Source organism: Narcine bancroftii, chromosome 1 (genome assembly GCF_036971445.1).
Source record: "Narcine bancroftii isolate sNarBan1 chromosome 1, sNarBan1.hap1, whole genome shotgun sequence".
NCBI lineage: Eukaryota > Metazoa > Chordata > Chondrichthyes > Torpediniformes > Narcinidae > Narcine > Narcine bancroftii.
Window position 1 is genome coordinate 273,897,623 of NC_091469.1, and position 8,026 is coordinate 273,905,648.

Sequence of the window (8,026 nt, forward strand, 5' to 3'; positions counted from 1 at the left end):
AGGCGGGGCATCAGAGGCGGGGCATCAGAGGCGGGGAATCCGAGGCGGGGCATCCGAGGCGGGGCATCCGAGGCGGGGCATCCGAGGCGGGGCATCCGAGGCGGGGCATCCGAGGCGGGGCATCCGAGGCGGGGCATCCGAGGCGGGGCATCCGAGGCGGGGCATCCGAGGCGGGGCATCGGAGGCGGGGCATCGGAGGCGGGGCATCGGAGGCGGGGCATCGGAGGCGGGGCATCGGAGGCGGGGCATCGGAGGCGGGGCATCGGAGGCGGGGCATCAGAGGTGGGGCATCAGAGGTGGGGCATCAGAGGTGGGGCATCAGTGTTGGGGAATCAGAGGTGGGGAATCAGAGGCAGGGAAGCAGAGGCAGGGAAGCAGACGCGGGGAAGCAGAGGCGGGGAAGCAGAGGCGGGGAATCGGAGTTGGGGAATCAGAGGCGGGAATCAGAGGCGTGGAATCAGAGGTGGGGCATCAGAGGTGGGCCATCAGAGGTGGGGCATCAGAGGTGGGGCATCAGAGGTGGGGCATCAGTGTTGGGGAATCAGAGGCGGGGAATCAGAGGCGGGGAAGCAGAGGCGGGGAAGCAGAGGCGGGGAAGCAGAGGCGGGGAAGCAGAGGCGGGGAATCAGAGGCGGGGAATCAGAGGCGGGGAATCAGAGGCGGCGAATCAGAGGCGGGGCATCATAGGCGGGGTATAAGAGGTGGGGAAACAGAGATAGGGAATCAGAGATGGGGAATCAGAGATGGGGAATCAGAGGCGGAGAATCAGAGGCGGGGAATCAGAGGCGGGGAATCAGAGGCGGGGAATCAGAGGCGGGGAATCAGAGGCGGGGAATCAGAGGTGGGGAATCAGAGGCGGGGAATCAGAGGTGGGGAATCAGAGGCGGGGAATCAGAGGCGGGGAATCAGAGGTGGGGAATCAGAGGAGGGGAATCAGAGGCGGGAAATCAGAGATAGTGAATCAGAAATGGGGAATCAGAGGGCCGCTGCCGGGCCTCATGTGGGCATAAATTCGGAAGCACAATCTTGTTAGGCAAAATGGCCTGTTTCCATACTGTTGGCATATGAGCATTGTGGAAAAATTGGTCACAATTCGGTGGTGCAGGTTTGTAGCCAGAAGTGCTTGTTATCGTGCTCTGTCTATAAAAACATTTCTTCATTTAAAAAATTATACACCTCAATTAAGGAGGGGAATCAGAGATGGGGAATCAGAGATGTGGAATCAGAGATCTGGAATCAGAGATGGGGAATCAGAGATGGGGAATCAGAGGCGAGGAATCAGAGTGAGGGAATCAGAGGAGGGAATCAGAGGCGGCGAATCAGCTGCGGGGTATCAGAGGCATGGAATCAGAGATGGGGAATCTGAGATGGGGAATCAGAGGCGGGGAATCAGAGGTGGAGAATCAGAGATGGGGAATCATAGGCAGGGAAATAGAGGATGGGCATCAAAGGCGGAGAATCAGAGATGGGGAATCAGAGATGGGGAATCAGAGATGGGGAATCAGAGATGGGGAATCAGAGATGGGGAATCAGATGGGGAATCAGATGGGGAATCAGATGGGGAATCAGATGGGGAATCAGGGGTGGGGCATCAGTTTTGGTGAATCAGAGGCGGGGAATAAGAGGCGGGGAATCGGAGGCGGGGAATCGGAGGCGGGGAATCGGAGGCGGGGAATCGGAGGCGGGGAATCGGAGGCGGGGAATCGGAGGCGGGGAATCGGAGGCGGGGAATCTGAGGCGGGGAATCGGAGGCGGCGAATCAGAGGCGGTGAATCAGAGGCGGCGAATCAGAGGCGGCGAATCAAGACGGCGAATCAGAGGCGGCAAATCAGAGGCAGCGAATCAGAGGCAGCGAATCAGAGGCAGCGAATCAGAAACGGGGAATCTGAGCTGAGCAATCAGAGGCGGGAAATCAGAGATAGTGAATCAGAAATGGGGAATCAGAGGGCCGCTGCGGGGCATCATGTGGGCATAAATTCGGCAGCACAATCTTGTTGGGCAAAATGGCCTGTTTCCATACTGTTGGCATATGAGCATTGTGGAAAAATTGGTCACAATTCGGTGGTGCAGGTTTGTAGCCAGAAGTGCTTGTTATCGTGCTCTCTCTATAAAAACATTTCTTCATTTAAAAAATTATACACCTCAATTAAGGAGGGGAATCAGAGATGGGGAATCAGAGATGGGGAATCAGAGATGGGGAATAAGAGGCGAGGAATCAGAGTGGGGGAATCAGAGTGGGGGAATCAGAGGAGGGAATCAGAGGCGGCGAATCAGCTGCGGGTATCAGAGGCATGGAATCAGAGATGGGGAATCAGAGATGGGGAATCAGAGATGGGGAATCAGATGGGGAATCAGATGGGGAATCAGATGGGGAATCAGGGGTGGGGCATCAGTTTTGGGGAATCAGAGGCAGGGAATCAGAGGCGTGGAATCAGAGGTGGGGAATCTGTAGCGGGGAATAAGAGGTGGGAAATCAGAGTTGGGGAATCAGAGGCGGGAATCAGAGGCGTGGAATCAGAGGTGGGGAATCTGTAGCGGGGAATAAGAGGTGGGAAATCAGAGTTGGGGAATCAGAGGCGGGGAATCAGAGATGGGAAATCAGAGGTGGGGAATCAGAGGTGGGGAATCAGAGGCGGGGAATCAGAGGCGGGAAATCAGAGATGGGGTATCAGAGGCGGGAAATCAGAAATGGGGAATCAGAGGTGGAGCAACAGAGGCGGGGAATCAGAGGTGGGGAATCCGAGGCGGGGAATCCGAGGCGGGGAATCAGAGGCGGGGAATCAAAGATGGGGAATCATAGGTAGGGAATCAGAGGATGGTCATCAGAGATGGGGTATCAGAAATGGGGAATCAGAGGTGTGGAATCAGAGGTGGGGAATCAGAGATGGGGAATCAGGGGTGGGGAATCAGAGGTGGGGAATCAGAGGCGGGGTATTAGAGGCGGGGAATCAGAAATGGGGAATCAGAGGTGGAGCAACAGAGGCGGGGAATCAGAGGTGGGGAATCCGAGGCGGGGAATCCGAGGCGGGGAATCCGAGGCGGGGAATCCGAGGCGGGGAATCCGAGGCGGGGAATCCGAGGCGGGGAATCCGAGGCGGCGAATCCGAGGCGGCGAATGCGAGGCGGCGAATGCGAGGCGGCGAATCCGAGGCGGCGAATCCGAGGCGGCGAATCCGAGGCGGCGAATCCGTGGCGGGGAATCCGAGGCGGGGAATCCGAGGCGGCGAATCCGAGGCGGGGAATCCGAGGCGGCGAATGCGAGACGGCGAATGCGTGGCGGCGAATCCGAGGCGGCGAATCCGAGGCGGCGAATCCGAGGCGGCGAATCCGAGGCGGCGAATCCGAGGCGGGGAATCCGAGGCGGGGAATCCGAGGCGGGGAATCCGAGGCGGGGAATCCGAGGCGGCGAATCCGAGGCGGGGAATGCGAGGCGGCGAATCCGAGGCGGCGAATCAGAGGCGGCGAATCAGAGGCGGCGAATCAGAGGCGGCGAATAAGAGGCGGAGAATCAGAGGCGTCGAATCCGAGGCGGCGAATCCGAGGCGGCGAATCCGAGGCGGCGAATCCGAGGCGGGGAATCCGAGGCGGGGCATCCGAGGCGGGGCATCCGAGGCGGGGCATCCGAGGCGGGGCATCCGAGGCGGGGCATCCGAGGCGGGGCATCCGAGGCGGGGCATCAGAGGCGGGGCATCCGAGGCGGGGCATCAGAGGCGGGGAATCAATGGCGGGGAATCAGAGGCGGGGAATCAGAGGCGGCGAATCAGAGGCGGCGAATCAGAGGCGGCGAATCAGAGGCGGCGAATCAGGGGTGAGGAATCAGAGACGGGAAATCAGAGATGGGGAATCAGAGGCGGGAATTCAGAGATAGTGAATCAGAAATGTGGAATCAGAGGCGGTAATTCAGAGATGGGGATTCAGAGGCGGGGAATCAGAGGCGGGGAATCAGAAATGGGGAATCAGAGATGGGGAATCAGAGGCGGGGAATCAGAGGTGGGGACTCAGAGGTGGGGAATCAATGTTGGGGAATCAGAGGCGGGGAATCAGAGGCGGGGATTCAGAGGCGGGGAATCAGAGGTGGGGAATCAGAGGTGGGGAATCAGAGGCGGGGAATCAGAGGTGGGGAATCAGAGTTGGGGAATCAGAGGCGGGGAATCTGAGGTGGGGAATCAGAAGTGGGGAATCAGAGGTGGGGCATCAGAGTTGGGGAATCAGAGGCGGGGAATCTTAGGTGGGGAATCAGAAGTGGGGAATCATAAGTGGGGAATCAGAGGCGGGGAATCTGAGCTGGGGAATCAGAGGCGGGGAATCAGGGGTGGGGAATCAGAGGTGGGGAATCAGAGGCGGGGTATTAGAGGCGGGGAATCAGAAATGGGGAATCAGAGGTGGGGCAACAGAGGCGGGGAATCAGAGGTGGGGAATCCGAGGCGGGGAATCCGAGGCGGGGAATCCGAGGCGGGGAATCCGAGGCGGGGAATCCGAGGCGGGGAATCCGAGGCGGGGAATCCGAGGCGGGGAATCCGAGGCGGGGAATCCGAGGCGGGGAATCCGAGGCAGCGAATCCGAGGCGGGGAATCCGAGGCGGCGAATGCGAGGCGGCGAATCCGAGGCGGCGAATCAGAGGCGGGGAATCCGAGGCGGCGAATGCGAGCCGGCGAATGCGAGGCGGGGAATCCGAGGCGGGGAATCCGAGGCGGGGAATCCGAGGCGGGGAATCCGTGGCAGGGAATGCGAGGCGGCGAATGCGAGGCGGCGAATCCGAGGCGGCGAATCCGAGGCGGCGAATCCGAGGCGGCGAATCCGAGGCGGCGAATCCGAGGCGGGGAATCCGAGGCGGGGAATCCGAGGCGGGGAATGCGAGGCGGCGAATCCGAGGCGGCGAATCGGAGGCGGCGAATCGGAGGCGGCGAATCGGAGGCGGCGAATCAGAGGCGGCGAATCAGAGGCGGCGAATCAGAGGCGGCGAATCAGAGGCGGCGAATCAGAGGCGGCGAATCCGATGCGGAGAATCAGAGGCGGCGAATCCGAGGCGGCGAATCCGAGGCGGGGAAACCGAGGCGGGGAATCCGAGGCGGGGAATCCGAGGCGGGGCATCCGAGGCGGGGCATCCGAGGCGGGTCATCCGAGGCGTGGCATCCGAGGCGGGGCATCCGAGGAGGGGCATCCGAGGCGGGGCATCCGAGGCGGGGCATCCGAGGCGGGGCATCCTAGGCGGGGCATCCGAGGCGGGGCATCCGTTGCGGGGCATCCGAGGCGGGGCATCAGAGGCGGGGCATCAGAGGCGGGGCATCAGAGGTGGGGCATCAGAGGCGGGGCATCAGAGGCGGGGAATCAGAGGCGGGGAATCAGAGGCGGGGAATCAGAGGCGGGGAATCAGAGGCGGGGAATCAGAGGCGGCGAATCAGAGGCGGGGAATCAGAGGCGGCGAATCAGAGGCAGCGAATCAGAGGCGGCGAATCAGAGGCGGCGAATCAGGGGTGAGGAATCAGAGACGGGAAATCAGAGATGGGGAATCAGAGGCGGGAATTCAGAGATAGTGAATCAGAAATGTGGAATCAGAGGCGGTAATTCAGAGATGGGGATTCAGAGGCGGGGAATCAGAGGCGGGGAATCAGAAATGGGGAATCAGAGATGGGGAATCAGAGGCGGGGAATCAGAGGTGGGGAATCAGAGGTGGGGAATCAATGTTGGGGAATCAGAGGCGGGGAATCAGAGGCGGGGATTCAGAGGCGGGGAATCAGAGGTGGGGAATCAGAGGTGGGGAATCAGAGGCGGGGAATCAGAGGCGGGGAATCAGAGTTGGGGAATCAGAGGCGGGGAATCTGAGGTGGGGAATCAGAAGTGGGGAATCAGAGGTGGGGCATCAGAGTTGGGGAATCAGTGGCGGGGAATCTTAGGTGGGGAATCAGAAGTGGGGAATCATAAGTGGGCAATCAGAGGCGGGGAATCTGAGCTGGGGAATCAGAGGCGGGGAATCAGAGGGGGAAATCAGTGTTGGGGAAGCAGAGGCGGGAAAACAGAGATGGGGCATCAGAGGCGGGGAATCAGAGGCGGGGAATCAGAGGTGGGGCAACATATTCGGGGAATCAGAGGTGGGGAATGAGAGGTGGGGCATCAGAAGTGGGGAATCAGAGAAGGGGAATAAGTGGCGAGGAATGAGAGGCGGGGCATCCGAGGCGGGGCATCCTAGGCGGGGCATCCGAGGCGGGGCATCCGTTGCGGGGCATCCGAGGCGGGGCATCAGAGGCGGGGCATCAGAGGCGGGGCATCAGAGGCGGGGCATCAGAGGCGGGGCATCAGAGGCGGGGAATCAGAGGCGGGGAATCAGAGGCGGGGAATCAGAGGCGGGGAATCAGAGGCGGGGAATCAGAGGCGGCGAATCAGAGGCGGGGAATCAGAGGCGGCGAATCAGAGGCGGCGAATCAGAGGCGGCGAATCAGAGGCGGCGAATCAGGGGTGAGGAATCAGAGACGGGAAATCAGAGATGGGGAATCAGAGGCGGGAATTCAGAGATAGTGAATCAGAAATGTGGAATCAGAGGCGGTAATTCAGAGATGGGGATTCAGAGGCGGGGAATCAGAGGCGGGGAATCAGAAATGGGGAATCAGAGATGGGGAATCAGAGGCGGGGAATCAGAGGTGGGGAATCAGAAGTGGGGAATCAGAGGCGGGGAATCAGAGGCGGGGATTCAGAGGCGGGGAATCAGAGGTGGGGAATCAGAGGTGGGGAATCAGAGGCGGGGAATCTGAGGTGGGGAATCAGAAGTGGGGAATCAGAGGTGGGGCATCAGAGTTGGGGAATCAGTGGCGGGGAATCTTAGGTGGGGAATCAGAAGTGGGGAATCATAAGTGGGCAATCAGAGGCGGGGAATCTGAGCTGGGGAATCAGAGGCGGGGAATCAGAGGGGGAAATCAGTGTTGGGGAATCAGAGGCGGGAAAACAGAGATGGGGCATCAGAGGCGGGGAATCAGAGGCAGGGTATCAGAGGCGGGGAATCATAGGCGGGGAATCAGAGGTGGGGCAACATATTCGGGGAATCAGAGGTGGGGAATGAGAGGTGGGGCATCAGAAGTGGGGAATCAGAGAAGGGGAATAAGTGGCGAGGAATGAGAGGCGGGGCATCCGAGGCGGGGCATCCTAGGCGGGGCATCCGAGGCGGGGCATCCGTTGCGGGGCATCCGAGGCGGGGCATCAGAGGCGGGGCATCAGAGGCGGGGCATCAGAGGCGGGGCATCAGAGGCGGGGCATCAGAGGCGGGGAATCAGAGGCGGGGAATCAGAGGCGGGGAATCAGAGGCGGGGAATCAGAGGCGGGGAATCAGAGGCGGGGAATCAGAGGCGGGGAATCAGAGGCGGCGAATCAGAGGCGGCGAATCAGAGGCGGCGAATCAGAGGCGGCGAATCAGGGGTGAGGAATCAGAGACGGGAAATCAGAGATGGGGAATCAGAGGCGGGAATTCAGAGATAGTGAATCAGAAATGTGGAATCAGAGGCGGTAATTCAGAGATGGGGATTCAGAGGCGGGGAATCAGAGGCGGGGAATCAGAAATGGGGAATCAGAGATGGGGAATCAGAGGCGGGGAATCAGAGGTGGGGAATCAGAGGTGGGGAATCAATGTTGGGGAATCAGAGGCGGGGAATCAGAGGCGGGGAATCAGAGGCGGGGAATCAGAGTTGGGAAATCTGAGGTGGGGAATCAGAAGTGGGGAATCAGAGGCGGGGAATCAGAGTTGGGGAATCAGAGGCGGGGAATCTGAGGTGGGGAATCAGAAGTGGGGAATCAGAGGCGGGGAATCAGAGGTGGGGAATCAGAGGTGGGGAATCAGAGGCGGGGAATCAGAGTTGGGGAATCAGAGGCGGGGAATCTGAGGTGGGGAATCAGAAGTGGGGAATCAGAGGTGGGGCATCAGAGTTGGGGAATCAGTGGCGGGGAATCTTAGGTGGGGAATCAGAAGTGGGGAATCATAAGTGGGCAATCAGAGGCGGGGAATCTGAGCTGGGGAATCAGAGGCGGGGAATCAGAGGGGGAA